We start from the raw sequence: 16,980 nt of genomic DNA on the forward strand, positions 1-16,980 counted from the left end.
TTACAGGAAGCAGCAGAGCCACAGAAAAAACAAAGGTGGAGAAACTTTGGTTGTCGAAGAAGAAGTGAAGATGGTGTCATTGTTTACCATGATGATATGCCTGTGTTGCCAGACTGTATGCTTGCTCCTAAGGCTAGGTTAATACATGGAGACACACATATAGGCAGGGACGCAATGGTTCGTTTGTTCCGCCAGACATGGTTCAATTCGAAGTTCAGAAACGTTGCAGAAGCACTCTGGCAGAGGTGTTTGATCTGTCAACAATTTAACCCTGGAAAGAAAACTGTAGTGTTACCAGAGAAAATTGGAAAGGCAGAGGGCCCTTTTATTAGACTCCAACATGACTTCATTCAGTTGCCCCTTGTCGAGGAATGAAATACCTGCTTGTCATTGTCTGCCTGTTTTCAAAATGGGTGGAAGCTTACCCTGCCTGTAGAAATGACAGCATCACAGTAGCCAAACTATTACTCAGAGAACTAATAGTTCAGCGAGGGGTTATTCGTGTTCAGAATAGAGTGGCGCACAACATGTAGTGGTTGAGTAGTCACACAAAAGGTAGTTATGGTTGGTGCTGCTTGTACAGAGAAAACCCTAAAAGCTCTGAAACCAAAGGGTGTAGGAACTAACCCTTATGTAAAGTACAACAGCCAGTCAAGCGCACACAACAATTGTAAGGGTATAAGTGATCAAGGTAAGGCGTTCAAGGATAAGGTCACACACGATGTTCTTTCTGTCTTAGTTTTTAATTGGTATATGATTGGTCCTCCTGTCCAGGAGAACAAGAAAAATATCATTAGTCAAGGATATAAATGCTTTATTGAAGGCAAGATAGATGATTGTCCCAAATTAGCACTGAAATGGGCTTCACGGTTCACGACTGGTATTAGTCCAAATGATATTTCCTTTTTTTTAAACAAAATTGATACATTAACCCACTCTTCAAGTCTAAAACTTCAAGCATACAAAACGATATGCCAACTTTACTATACCCCTTTACAAATAAGTAAATGGTCCCCCAACAACGTTCTCAACGATCGCACTAAATGCCCAAAGTGTCATACTCAGGCTACTGATTTAGAACATATGCTGGTTCTATGTCCTGTTCTTATTCCATTCTGGGACGGTATAGAAAATATTTTGAGATCAAAACACTTAATCGAGGTACCATTATCATCAGACATGATTCTTTTAGGCTTGCAGCTTAACTCTCTCCCACTCCAAGACCTAATTTTTATCCTATTAGCATGTGCAAGGCTGGTTATAGCTCGAGCATGGATATCGGAACAATCACCTCATGCAAATGAATGGTGGTGCTTAGTGACCGAGATACATCACATGGAATTACTGTTAGCTAGGAAAAGAGGTGCTAAAGCTCTGGTTAAAATAGATAGAATTTGGGGTTGCTTGTTTCCTACTTGTGATTTGAACTAATGTGAAATTGAGCTCTGTTTTTTTTTTTTACTATTTTGTAATTTTAATTTATTCATTCCATTCCCTTTTTTTTTTCTTTTTTTTTCTCTTTCTTCTTTCACTGCTTCTTGAAAGATTTACGCTGATTTTGGAAAATTTTGTTAAAACGAAATAATTTGTATGTGCTTAAAATGCCTGTGTCACCTTTAAATAAAAATGTTTAAAAAAAAAAAAAAAACCAAGACCTCTCTAAAAGAAAGCTTTAATGTAAAAAGGAGAGGTGAAGTTATTAAAATAAATTCGATATGGTGGTTAATCAAGTTACTGGATCAACTTATATCTCTTAAAAAACGGTTGACATGTTTCTGCTCTATCTGGCCCAGCCGGGTCTATAGAGCATTCGTCAGGACATACAGGACAACAGGTAAGTACTTACACCATTTGTGTAGTTTTCATAAGAGTGTGTACATTTTCAACACTTGATTGACCTTATACTTTTGATTCCTAAAATAGGGAAACAAAAAGACAAACATCCACATTTTTGAATGTAAGAGGTTTTACAGAATAGCACTGTGGACATTCTCTGAATTCAGAGAGTTAAATGGATAAACGTGCATCACATTCTAAGCACTCTGGACAAGGGGAAGGGAGGAATCAAAGGAGGTACAACGGGTCCTAGCTAGGAACACTTGGAGCTTAATTGCGAAACAATGTGTAAATCATACTTATCTAAATGAGTGAAACAACGAGTTGTGGACGCAAAGGCTGGTTAGTTTTCCATCATAAGTTTGGACACTCATAAATCTTTAGAAAACATCTTTAAAGGAATAATCTCTCACTATGTGAACATTCATACTTTGTGATTGTCATGACAAAACTTGGCCGTTGGTCAGTGCCGGTTTTTTATCTCTTAGTTCTTAACGGAATGAGGGGTGAACTTTAACAACGCTCCAGTGATTGCTAAGCTGGCAATGTCTATGTATTTGGATGTTATTACTTCAGAAAGAGTGGTTTAAGCTAGTGTAATACTGCTCTCTCTATGGATGCATCGATACCCCTTGGAATCATCATAGAAAACAAGATATCCCGATTTTCGTTCACCTATTAGTTAGAAGAGTAATAGGAGTATAAATAAAAATAAAAATATAAAATTCAGCCATTTGTGCGTAAGTACTGTTATAACGGACAAATGTGTATTGCTGCTAGAACTATGTAAACTTATGTTGCAAGCTTTGGGGATGGGTCTTACGTGTGGATTTTAGAAAAGGAAAATTTACCTTAGTTAAGGAAATCACATTCGTCTTCAGGGTGCGAGGGTATTATATGAACCCGAGCTAAGGTAGATAAAGGGGGGGGGGGAAACCGTGATTACCGGGTTCAAACACCTTACTGTTAAGTCTTCTTGTGAAGTCTCGCTGTGCCGCCATTCTTACCCGCGTGCTGCAGCGGTCTCCACGTCCTGTGCTGGCTCTGCCCGTGGATGAAGGGAGGCCGCTCCCACTTTCTATTTGTAGAAACATCACAATAAAGATAGGACTGGAATCGTCCCACTAATTCAAAATCCTGAAACTTTATGCAGTGTAAAGTGAATAACATTAGGTAGTTCTTGATTACGCCAGGAGAATATATGATTGTTAATACTCAGTGGCGATTAATTGCTTATCTTTTACAGCTAGCTCCCTGATCCATTGTGATCATAGGTACCCGTAACAGTGGATTGGTAAATCGGGTACATTAGAAATAAAATAGGAATGAACTGGGTTACTGGTAGTAGTGTGTAGGTTTACCCGATTATTAAATAATGGTGAATTGAATTTATGGGCCCAAATGTGCATATGATAAAATTATAAGTCGGTGACCTGCGCGCTCTATCAGTAGACAAGTGTTCTCCCACACAGTATAAAGACTGCTTTATGTGACCCTGTAGCATTTTATGAGGCAGCCAACAGACTGTTAGAAAGCATTCCAGTTACTTGGTTCAAGTGGTGAGGAGACATCTCAAACATCTTCATAGACAAGGCAATACTAATTCCTTCCTTTGGATGCTTCATCCAATTCTAGGAATGTTCTGATAAGCTGGTAGTGTGGGGCCATTTTTATATGCTGCCCTGAGCTGGTCAGGAATTTGAAACTTCCATAAACCCAATCCCTGCTGAATTTGTGCCAATGCATCCTACTTTTCACCACTTCCTACCATCTTTTACTGTATGCAATCCCGGAGGCTTCTATTCAAGCTAACAGAGGACAAGCTCCCATTTCAGGAGCCCCCTTTAAAATTAATCCCTAATAAAATGAGGAACCACACCCTCTTTTTGATCTGGGAAATGATGTACTTCCTGCTGTAGGCAGGGGAAAAAAATGTTCACAGTAAACAGGAACTTTCAAGTACGTTTCTACCACTTTCCTATCTATAATTTAAACATAGATGTATATTCCCAATTAGTCGTCTCCATTGAAGATTTTGCTAGACCTTCACAATGACAAACTTCACTTGGTAGCTGCTTTCTGTAGGGGCAATTTATTTTTCACAGAAGTGGTGCCTTTCCTGCACCAACTTTTCAAAATCTAAAAAAAACTTAAATAAGTCAAGTCAAGGTAAGCAATTTGCTTAATTGTTTCAGGAACATAGCATATTTTTTGTGAGACTGAAAGTAAGTGTAACAGTAAACACAGTTTTGATAAGGCTAGAAAAACACCCTCACCCACCAGAGTTATCCCTTGGTGGCTTGCTTCATTATTGGCGTTCTTCCCGATCCGCTGTGGATTGGGACATGCTGCCACCTACGGATACGTGGGAGCACTTAATGGTGTTATATAAAATGATGAAGACGATGATATGGGAGGGGAGTGGATGGGGGTGCTAAACTAACTGAAAAATACCTGACTAGTAGCTCTCTTTGCTTTATTCCTGCCTCTAGTTGGTATGATGTAAAATAAGGGGTTGGTTAAAAAGAAGTAGGTTATGTAGCGCCTACGTTTTTCAAGGTCAACATGTTTCATGCCTTGACCATATTGACTCTTCGTCAGGACCATAGGAACCTAGGCCCACATGCATCATTGTGTCTTTTTGCATTTCTTAATTTGCGAAAAATAAGGAATCGCAAATTAAGAAATGCAAAATGATATGCATCAATATTTTCGGTATTCTTGTGGGATTCGGTAAAAATCGCATTTTTTACCGAATCCCAAAGAAATACCGATTTCTTAACTTAATTTTCGCAATTTCCATTGATTCCTATGGGCCAAAAGGCCCATAGGAGTCAATGGAAATTGCGAGTGGCACTTAGAAAATTTCATGGGTGCAGGGGGGGGTCCAAAGGACCCCCCCATGCACCCCTGAAATGTACTTTTCAGCATAAGTTACATACACACATGTCCTAAGGACATGTGTGTGTGTAACTTTACAGTTTAAAAAATGCATTTTTGTGCATATTTAATCAATTTCGCAATTTACCACGAAGTTGAACTTCGTGGTAATTTGCACTTCCAATTTTAAAAAAATGATATTTTTCTACAATGATGCATAGCATTTAAGAAATCGCACAATTGCGATTTCTTAAATGCTAATGCAATTTTAGAAATCGTAAAAAAGATGCGACTTCTAAAATGGCATGATGCATCCCAACAAGCACTTTTGCATTCGCAAACGGCCGATTTTAAGGAATCGCACCGTCTGCGACTGCAAAAATGCTTGATGCATGTGGGCCCTAGTTCCTTGGCACCACTCCTTAAGGTTCCTTAATAGGAACACCTTAAATAGCATGCCATGCCTATAACATACCATAAACACTAAGGCTGACTCATACTAATTCATTATGTGTTTGTTTAAAAACACCATAGGATCAGAAGTGCTGTTTCACTGCAAAATTAAGTGAACATCCTTCATGTTATTTGATGTGAACAAATCCCACAACCAAATTGTCAAGGAGTGTTGTTCAAAAATCCAACTCGGCATCAGTAGATGATACGAAGTTGAAAACAAAACAGACAAATACACATAGAAAACATATACATCTTTGACGTTGCAATATTGCATCATGGTCTCTCCGGGGAGGAGGGGGGCCTGTAGTCACACCCTAAAGAGGAAAGAAGGATTGTTAAATCAGCGGTCCTCAGTGCTTCCACAGTGAAAGCGGCAAAATGATGCTTGTATTATTGAGGCTGTCAGAAAAGCAGGGGGCCTCACGCTCATATTCCCTTATGGTCAACTCAATTCGTGAAGGCGGACCCTTGGCTTCTCTACCTGTGCTGCTCACCTGGGGACCGCATGTTACAGATGTACATCCTACCAGGTGTTTTGTGTTGACACTTAGTGGGACACTGCCACGTACGTTCCCAACACTGTAGACTAGACTGCTATCGGTCTTACAAAATGGCCGACCTAGCAGCACAAGGTTGCATCTATGAGGGTATAACCAGATGGTTTGATTTTCATTAAACCACTTTGGTTCAACAAACTTGGTGGTTCTTAGCTACATACTCTGAATGGTTGTACTATATTTATAAAATACTCTTAGTGATGGTCACCAGGGGGTACGTAATATCATGGCAAATTAGGCTGTCAGGTGGTCAATGATTAATCATGTGCTGGTCAAACCGACGTTATTACTATCTGAATACACATGTATGTGTGAAAAGGCATCTTCTATTCAGTATAAAAGTTAGGCAACAAATTCTTCATTAAGTGAGGCCAAACCAGGATGGGCTGCTTTCTGTTTAAACCACTGTGGTTCAGCAATCTTGGTGATTTTCAGTTACTAGGATTAGTTGTCATGTGTATACAGACTGTTGTCCACATTTTGTTTTCCAAAAACAAATCCCTTGTGGTGATGGAACTAAGGTAGAGTACAAACTGAGGTGGCAATTACTAGATTGGGTTTCATAGCAAGCTGTCAGATTGTTAATGATTCCAACAGCTAATGATGACTAAGAGACCCCACGTTATACCTGTTTCAGTACGCTCGTGTGTGCGAAAGGACTGGGATCTTCTAACCAATAGAGATGGACTCAATGTGTTTATTAGACACCGGTCTTCATTAAAGGAACTTGCTCCACGGGATGTTGTCGTTGAAGCCCTGTGTTGGAAGTGGGGGTCCTTATCCTTGCTTCAACGTTTGGCTACGTAAGGACACCATCTGAGATAGCCCTGCTCACCCCCTTAGTAGCTTGGAACGAGCAGCCAGGCTTATCTCCAAGGCACGAGTGTTCAATATGTGCAACCACGCTCACAGTAACCCCATGTTGTCACCACAAATAGACTCCACATGAGTTTTGATAAAATGAGTATAATCTTTATATAAACAAGTATACGATCCAACCACATGATACAAAATCAACATAAAAGAATGGGTAGTATTTTTTCCGGTGGGTTGGTAGGTTCTAATCCCAACCACCACTCCTAACCAACAGTTAAGCTCTCTTCTAACTGTTTCCTAAAGGTTAGGCCAGTCGTATCGCTAGAATCACACATGTTGCAAAGGGAAACACATACTGCAATGCGTAACAATATTTTCTTATAATGCCATACATAGCACCACAGTCATGTACTTTGCAATTGAAGAAATAATGCAATGCGTATCACCACCAGCATGCCTTGTACCAGGAAAAAACAAAGCAATGCATCACGCTACAATCCTGTACAGTGCAATGACAAAATAATACACTTTGGCACTTTATACTCAGATACTGTGCACTGAAGAAATAATGCAATGCACCACATTATAATAAGGTAATATGCAAAGGAAAAATAAAGCAGTGCGTAGTGCCCCAAACATGTAGTTTGTCAGGCCCAAATGAGGCAGGCATCATACGACAGTTCGATAGTTTGTTAGAGGCAATAATGCAAAGTGAACTACGACAGTTTTACGTGCCCCGTTACCAGTACACCCGTTATGGATCAAATGATGACACAAAGTACTGCTTCCTACTCCGGCCCCAGCACTGCCCCTACTTGGGTCAGCACGGGCCAGGATCCAAGCTGAAGCAACGACTCGTGCAGTTGACTGAAAAGGGAGGCCGAGAGAGTGTCCCTCCAGCCCCGCACCCCACCCCAGGGGTTGATCCACATTACCTTGGGGCGAGAACCCTCTCTCCTCCCCAACTCAGTGACTTTGGCCTTGATCCAGGACTCCGTCACGGGACGCGGCACACTCAGGCCGGAGGCTCAGCTCTTCCGTGGCTGCCGGTCCAGGTCTCTGCGGGTGACGCCGAGGGCCCAATGACTTGGCCATCCTTCCTGTGGTCTCAGTTCACACCGAGATCCGCCCTCAGGACTGTGGAGACTTTACATCCAATTCGGTGCACCCCCTACTCAGGCCCTCCTCACCAGCACCTCAGTTTGCACTTCGAAACGCACACCGTGCGTCAGAGACTAGCATCTTCTCTGGTGCTCATGACTATCCAGCGCTCTTAATCAACGCTCCGCTTGCACCTCAACAAGGACCCTGCGCGTTCAAGTCTCTCCTTTTCTTTCGGTGCACAAAATGTCCAAGCGCTCTTCACCAGCACCCTTGCTGCGCCACTACACGCACTCTGCACATCCGAGTCTCACCTTTTTTCCCGGTGCACGCGATGTCCAGGCACTCCTCACCAATGCCCTGGCTGCATCACGACATGCACTTAGCGTGCCTCAGACTCACTACTTCTGTTGGTTCCTACAAGGCCCAGGCGCTCTTCACCAACACCCGGGCTGCACCACGACACGCACCCAGAGGGTCCAAGACTCACTTCTTCCATTGGTGCACACGATGCCTCGACACTCTTCCCCAGCGCCCCGGCTGCACCCCAACCCGCACCCAGTGCATTTGAGTCTCGCTTCTTCCTTTGGTGCACATGAGGCCCAGGCATTCCTCACCAACACCTGGGCTGCACCACAACACACACACTGCCCATCGAAGCTTCACCTCATCTCCCCGTGGCCACCGTGACCAGGCACTCCTCACCAACACCTTGGCCTGCATTTTGACATGCACCTAGCGCGTCCGAGACTTAGATTAGTCCTGCTTGCCTACGATCACACTGCACAACTCCTGAGGGTCTCAAGCTGCAAAAGCACACGCACACCGCTTTGCTTGGAACTTCTCTGGAAACTTTTATGATCCTGTATTTCCAAACAGTGAGCCAGCTCACCTCAGGCCCTTGGGGGCTACAAGACACATCACAAAGCACAGTCTTCTTCAAACAGGGGGACCCAGCTCCTCCAGGCACAGTCTTAACAGCCTCTCCCTTAGTTAGAAGAGCAAATTGCAGACCAGCCCCAGATCACGAAGCAAGGATTGGTTTGTCCACAGCAGTCTCTTCAGTTGCTCCTTCTTTAGCAGAGGTTTTGTCTTGACCACATAATAGGTCCAAGCCTTTACAGTCTCAATCCATATCCGTTTCATTCTCCCTTTCAGGGGTTTCAACTCTCCTAGTCATACCTCTTAAATTCTTTGAAGTTTGTATGTGCTCAGGGGTCCCTGACTCCTCCCTAAATCAGTTCTGGGTTTCTCCCTCCCAGTGGCACCTCTCTCTCTTTGATACTGGGGGTCAGGATTCTTAATCACTTAGCAGGAGATGGGTCAATTGGTTTATAGCACCAGCCCAGGCCTTTTCCCCTCCCGGGCTTCTCCCTCCTACTCTCCAGATGCTGGGCAGCCTGGTGCCACCTAACCCCTCCCTGGGTCAAGCCCTCTCCCAGCTCCTCTCACCTTTCAGTTCCAGACAGACAATCCACATTTCAGAGACACATAGAAATGCTCAGAGCACAAAACTCAGCCACTTTCTAAAAGAGTTGTTTATGAACACAAGTGACAAAACCGCCTTCACAGAAAGATGCGTTATGACACTGTAAGTTCTTACATACTAAACTTCACCTCTCCATTATAAACTTACAGGAAACTGGGCTAACAAACACAACACATAGCCTCCCCCATTCTGTCCTATGGACAGGATGGCCGTTTAGGAGTGAAAAACAAAATGGAGAGTTTTTCACTATCAAACATAGCACGCACCTCAGTATATGTTCTGCCTTTTACCTACGTTGCACACTGCCCAGGGGTTACCTGGGATCTACCACAGGGGTGCCCAACATGTATGTAAAAGGGAAAGTCAGGCCTGACAAGTGGTTGCACTTGTCAGGACTACATGCTAACTTAGCATTCTGTGTGCTAGCCCTACACTGAAGGCCTGTGTTCCCTTCTCTGCGCGCACACAGGGCACATCACTAGGGACTTTACTAGTAAGACAAACATACCAATCATAGTGGGAGAGGTGTGGGGCTGTGGCTAGGTCGACCTACTCCGGAATCTGGGGATCACAGTTCGATCCCCGGCACCGGCCGCAGATTAGCCCAGCACCATGTGACTCTGGGCCATAGCTTGCTTAATCTTCCCGACGGCCCCCAGCGCCTAGGGACCCTTACGGGTGATTGTGCGCTTTACAAATGTGGATTATGGCCAACCAATCGCCATTACATTTTAAAGAGGGAACTCCTGTACTTTGACACTGATCAGCACTGGCAAATTACCCAAAGCATCTAAATTGGCTATTCTATGTCAGGAAAATGGTCAAGGAGGAAAGCAAAAAGTTTAGGGAACTTTAGCCAAAAAGGCCAAGTCCTATACCCTGGTTGTGCATCTTAAGTTTAAACATGCATCGCTGCTCCCTTTCAAAAAGCCTCCTTTCTGAGTTATCAGTGTCCCTGATGTGTTCTATGATAACTACTTGAAATCGTGGGCTGTCTGGTTCAATTGCAGGTAGTGGGACAACATTTAGGTTGTTGTGTGGTGACACCTTGTTCGCAGATTCTAGTTCTAATCTTCTGTGTCAACATACCCACATAGTGTTAGTTGCATGGGCAGGTTATAAGATACATCACTCTTGGTGTGTCACAATTAGTCAGATTCTGGAGTTGCCACCTCATCACGTCATTAAAAGCCGCTGTTTTTGTGGTTTTGGTCAGGTGGCACACGTTACAGTTCCCACAAACGTAGTGACCCATAGGTGGTGTCATGGTATTGTGTTGCATCATTGCCCTGCTGTTTGTTATATGTGGGCAAGTGTGAACTAATAGGTCCTTCTCCTCTCTTGTGGGAGAACATGGGTCTTGGTATTGATAAACTCCTACTGTTGAGTATACACCAGTGTTTTTGGATGATCTTGGTTACCAGATTGAACGCTATGCTATATGTAGTGATACAGATACGTCTCTCGTCATAGTCATTGTGTTTTTGACGGGTTTCCAAAAGGGCATCCCTGTTGTTATTCAATGCATCTTTTCTTGCTTGGGACACAATATTTCTTAGATAGTTTCTGGCAACCACTTATTTAGTGAGGCGGTTGGCTTGTCTTCTCTAGTCACTGGGTTCTATGTAGTACCTCCTGATACTCAGGAACTGTATGAAAGGTAAGCAATGGCTTAATAACAATTAAATTACTTCCCCCCCTATTCCCCTATAAACCCACAACCCACTTGTTATGCTTGGGTTCTCAGATTAGATAGAACCAGCTCATCAGAGCCTCACTAACCCAGCCAGAACGTTACTCTCTCCCCTCCCTAGGACCTATTCACAACAGGTATCTACCCCCTAAGGACAGGGAATTCCTAAGATACATACCATGTACCTCCTATAATATCAGCAATCAATGATCTCGCGGTCCCAGTCGAACCCAGTCAACCTACCCAACCGGCAGCATTAGAATTGACGACCTCGCGGTCCCATACGAACCCAGGCAACCTGCCCAACCGGCAGCATTAGAATCGAGGACCTCGCGGTCCCATACGAACCCAGGCAACCTGCCCAACCGGCAGCTTATCCTATGATTACCATTACATAAAGGGATCAGTCTCACTATTCATCAGGGGTATAGTACTACATTATTTTGGATCACACAATAGTTGCCAAATTAGGTGATGTACCACCTATCCTTCAATCCAAGGGCTCCTCTCTCCCTTATTCAGTTACCACTTACCTGATCAGGATTAGCATCTGTTCACATAGCAGCATCTGACTAGAAGAACAGGTTACCTTTTCATGCAAGAATAAGAAGCACGCTATGCAAAGGTTATTATCAAATGTAAGCTCTCCTCTCCCCCTTGTTCAGACCCACATGGACGGGAGATGCATCCGTTCACCTGCACCTGACTAGAAGAAAGGTTAGCCCCACTAGGGACGACAACGTTTGCACAATGGTTCACTAGGAACTGGGGCTTTATTTAACAAACAACATTGATAACACATGATAGACACATACACAGATCTGCAGGGTCTCTGTAAAGACCACATCCACATCTACCTAACAGAAACTGTAAATAGACTGCACACTGCTGAAAGGAAAAGGATTAGTAATAATGTTTCATGGACACTAACATAACAGGACAGGTATCACCTGATTAGAATGGAGTCTTGTTCTAGCTGTCATCTGGATTTCTCCCTCGTCTGTGATTCTCCTCTGCACTCTTGGACGTGTATCTGCGCTGATCACTCTGCACTGGACACCTCTCCCCCACGAACTGTCTCCGCCTTCCAGCTGCTCTCACAGATTAGTATAACTTCAGTCTCTTCCAAAAGGCACCACCTCAGACTCCAGCTGATCACAACTCCTCCGGATAGGTAACTACTTCTAACTGCTGTCTTCAGCTCCAAACATTGCTTCATCTCTCTCTGTTCAGAACACCATCTACTCACAACTGCTTCTAGTTTCTCTCCCTCTGGTTCCAGCTCACTGGCTGCCTGTCTTCCCTCTGTTCCAAGCATCCACTGTCTCTTCTCCCCTGCTCCATCTCCTCTCCTTCTGCACTCTAACGCTCTCCATTCCAATCCACGACTGCACTCCTTCCAGCCCAAAGTCCTTCTCCCTGACTCCGCCTCTGCACTTCACTAATATGGAATGCTGTCTCCTCATGGAAAGTTCCAGGCATCAGCCTGCCGCCCTCCAAATTCTTGCACCTCCCCGTACCAAGGACACATCCCCAGCCGGCCGGCCCGATGTTGTGTCTTCAGCACGAAGAGAAATACAATCCTTCGACAAGGGCCGGCCTGAACCGGTTCTCTCCAAGCGAACAACACCTCATAACTAAAACATTACCTTTACCCTGCAAGCATCTCAGTCTGCAGGGACAGAAAGCAAAATGGAGTCTCTCTAGCTCTGGGCCTTGCAGGCCTGAGAAGGATGAAATAACACTTAGCTCTATCAGAGTACCTACACAAACCATACCAATATGTAATATGAAGTCAAGACAACAGGATCCACCCTCTACTATAGGTAGAATCATGAAAGGACACATAATTATGTCAAAGCCGATAGGCAATAGATGGATTAGAGTCAATAATCAGGGATCTATCATCATATTAAGCAGCTATCCTCTAGTTTATGCTTCTAGGTATGGCAAAAAGGCCTTAAAAGGACCAACACAAGGCAAGAATAAGGATTCAGGATGGTAGCAAGCTTAAAGTCACCATCACTCATATATAGAGCCCAAAAGTCAAGCAGAACATTGCACCCTTGACTTTAACTTGCTAACATCTATAAACAACAACAACCAAATAAACAAACATCGACATGATCTATCAACAAAATCAAAAACAAAAAGACTCCCTAAAATGAATGACAACCAAGGAAATACCACCGAAGGAACAAATCAAAATATCTAATAACCACAAAAACTAACTTAAGCACCCTTAAACTAAATGTGCCTCAACTCCTAGTACTAACCCATAAAATCTATTAATGTAGGGACATGTCTGTGCAGTAAAAATAACAAAGGGCCTAAATGAGGCCTACCTACTTCGGCCAACTTAAGAAACTAACCTAAGCACCCTTGAACTAAATGTGCCTCAACTTCTAGTACTAACCCATGAAATCTATCAATGTAGGGACATGTCTGTGAAGTAAAAATAACAAAGGGCCTAAATGAGGCCTACCTACTTCGGCCAACTTAAGAAACTAACCTAAGCACCCTTGAACTAAACGTGCCTCAACTTCTAATACTAACTCACGAAATCTATTAATGTAGCTGTGAGGTAAAAATAACAAAGGGCCTAAATGAGGCCTACCTACTTCAGTCAACTTAAGAAAGGATTTGGTAAAATCTGACAAATAGACATAACAAAAAGGTCCTCAATGTCTGGACAACTATTACTAGTAAATCGAGGACATGACCTAACTAAATGACACACCTCCCGGGACAACTTAAAGTCTAGGGTGACCACCCTTGGAACTAATCCCACTGCTCCAATTAAAAGTTGATGGATCAAAGTAAAAGCGTAATAACAAGAAAACAAGGACAACCCCATTCCTACAAAATAGCTGGTGTAGCACTATGCATATCAAGAAAGAAATCAGAAACAGTGATCTAAGTGTGGTGCATATACTCTTCTAAAAGATAATTCAGACATAGTCTATCCAGAAATCCCTATAGCTAAAATAGCTGAAACTTAAACTTGAAAAACTAAGTGATAGGAGACCATGCCAAAGTCAATAGGCAAAGGTCATAAGTCATCTAACTCAGGAAACAGTGTGCACTAATCCCTCTGTATCAATCTGTGGAACACATGTGTGCACTATCATGCAGAACACTACTTTCCTTTCATTGGCAAAACTGTTTTACAGAAAACAGGAAAACTATCCAATAGGTGAAAGATAAACAAGTGTAAAGTCAATCTATAATAGCATAGCATACTAACATCAAAATATCATGTATCACAGGGCATCAGATTACTAGGCAGCTCACTAATTATATACTGCACCCTATGACTTTCAAAAGGAATCAATAAACCAAAGGCCAAATTATAAATGTGGCACTGCATCTTTCAAACTGGAAAATCAAAAGCATAATCAGGACTGCAAATTTAACATTATCATTGGGGCCTGTTTGTGGTAACTGCAAAAAGTGGCATTATGTCCATCTGGAATAGAAACATGGGAAAAATGCAAGACTCAAGAATGCAGGCCAAGGAATTACATTGTAGACTCCTTTCATAAAGGACTATTGGCTTTGTCACCAAAAAATTTCTCTTAGGAATTAAAAGTGTCTCTATCAAAAAATGAGTCTGTTCTTTCTAAAACAGAAAGCAGGTATGACAGTTCTCCAGTGTGCAAGACACACCGCTCCAAAGTTCTTTGCCAGGAAGGAATCCCATCTGATCTTGTCATCCATGGAACTCCAGCTATCCGCCGTAAGACATCGCTTCTCGCCATCAGCTCCGGTGTAGTTTGGGCCCAAGCTGGTTCCGCATTTCAGAAAATAACAAACTAACATAACAACAAGAACATAACAAACCAAAATAACAAACGGGGCGGGGCAGACCATCCATGCACTCCCGCACAAGCCATCAACCTGAAACGAGAGATAAGCATCAATCATCTTATGAAAGAAAATTTTCCATTCAAAAAGCACCCCAAGTGCTTTTCATTTCTGTAAAGAAAAAGAAAACCTCCTAATTCCTGAAAAGAACTCTCCAAATCCAAGGGATAATTTGAACACTCTATCTAAACCATAATTTGTTTGGGCAGAATCCCCCCCGCAAAATTTTTACACAAGTCAGAAGGGCTGGGGCCTAGTCACTCTCTCTTACCCCTTTGAGAAACAGCCCCTCCCTTCAGAGCCATCCGCGCTCAGGGGCTGGCTCAATTCCAATCATAACAAAAAATAGGAGACAGCTCTCTCTCCTCTGAAATTGGGTAATGGCCAAAGGGAGCCTACACTCATACAAGGCCCCCACCATCTGGTCTGAGGACGGGCCTGAGTTATCTCATTCAAGGTTACAACAACATTTTTCTGCTTTGTGCTCACACATTTTTTAATGAAACTCCATGCAGCCGGTATTCTACCCTTCTCCCCTCAGACAAGTACCGTATTTCTCTAACTAATGTAATCAAGTTCTTAAGCTATTATTTTTCTATAGCCATATGAAAAATTAACCAACATTCAAAAGACGGCATTCTGCACTAAAACAATTTTAAACTGATATAAGGGATGTGAGTGTATAAAGTCAAAATCAAAATAGAACCTCATATCCACCCTTGACTGTATACACGAACATCAAACAATTTTGTCATAACGGTTCACTATTTGCTGAAAGGGAAAAAATATCAGACCAAAAACGCATGCAGACACATTTCATTTTTTTTATAACATGTGAAACACCATCAAATTAAACAAGGGACAACATAACATTTTGCATTGCATAAGCAAGAATTCATAAATAAATGTGCAAACTTTTCCATTCTACATATAAAAAGGGGCCAGCTACATTATTTCATTGAAAAACACACGGTTGCATTTCACCAATTAAAGCACACTCTACATTGAAATAATTTCATTTCCACAACCGAAGATTGCACCATCCGTGCACAGCTGAAAACGATCAAAACACCCCCTCACATTCCGACAGGTTGATGTACACCTCCGAGTCAAACTCATTAAATCACGTGTACAAAGGGAAGACACACAGAAACCCGTGGATGCATTCCAAACATTACGTAAAAAATGAACACTGCTGTCTCAATTCAAGATATCAACCCTTTAGCCACTGAAATGTAAGCCTTCCCCGAGCGCAGCAGACACAAGGGAAAGTCCCAGGACTAATCTCACACGTTCTCACATAACAGTCGAGCTCCTTTCAAAAACACATTTTCTCCCCCAACAGACAGAAAGGATCCAACCCTTCCCTGCTCAATGGAGCAAAGTATTCACTAATCTCAGGCACAAAGCGCTATGCACATGGTCCGAAGAAGCCACTCATACATGTTTAGCACACGGCGCTATTCACAAGAAACACAATGATAACACGCTAATCACAGACCAAATATACAAGGCACTACAGACCATATTTACAAGGCACTATCCACAAAGTCTCAAAAGTCTTAAGCACACGGCGCTATTCACAAGAAACACAATGATAACACGCTATTCACAGGCCAAATATACAAGGCACTACACACAAGGCACACAAGCCTTAGTTAGAAGGCGCTATGACCAAGATCCTTAAAAAGCTACTCACTCACAAAGCACTATGCACATGGAGTCGCAATTCACAAATGACTCCACTAGTCACACCCGAGGCGCTATGCACATGGATTCAACAAACAATTCACAAGTGAGAAGCGCAACGCGCTATGCACAAGGCACGCAAGCCTTAGTCAGAAGGCGCTATTTACAAGATCCCGAAAAAGTCACAAGTGAGAAGCGCAAAGCGCTATGCACAAGGCACGCAAGCCTTAGTCAGAAGGCGCTATTTACAAGATTTTCAGCAAGTTATATCACAGAATACATTTCACACTTCACAGCATAAGCAAATGCAGCAAGCCATTTGATAAGCAATTTACAAGACATTTTCATACACAGGCACCCTTCAAGCTTGACAATTCAAACACCAAGATGAAAAGCATTTCTCCTACACTGCATAAGTCAGTCAGTCAGTCAAAGAAACTTTATTCGGTTAATTAAAACCATAAAAGCAAAACATCGTACATGATACCAAGTTAAAATACAGTTAAACATGTAAAAAAAAGATTGCAACACCTTCATAAGAACACAGTAAAAGTATGTTGTTAAAAATTTACCAAGTTTAAAAAGGGAAAATAGGT

This window comes from Lissotriton helveticus, chromosome 3_1 (genome assembly GCF_964261635.1).
Source record: "Lissotriton helveticus chromosome 3_1, aLisHel1.1, whole genome shotgun sequence".
Taxonomy (NCBI): domain Eukaryota; kingdom Metazoa; phylum Chordata; class Amphibia; order Caudata; family Salamandridae; genus Lissotriton; species Lissotriton helveticus.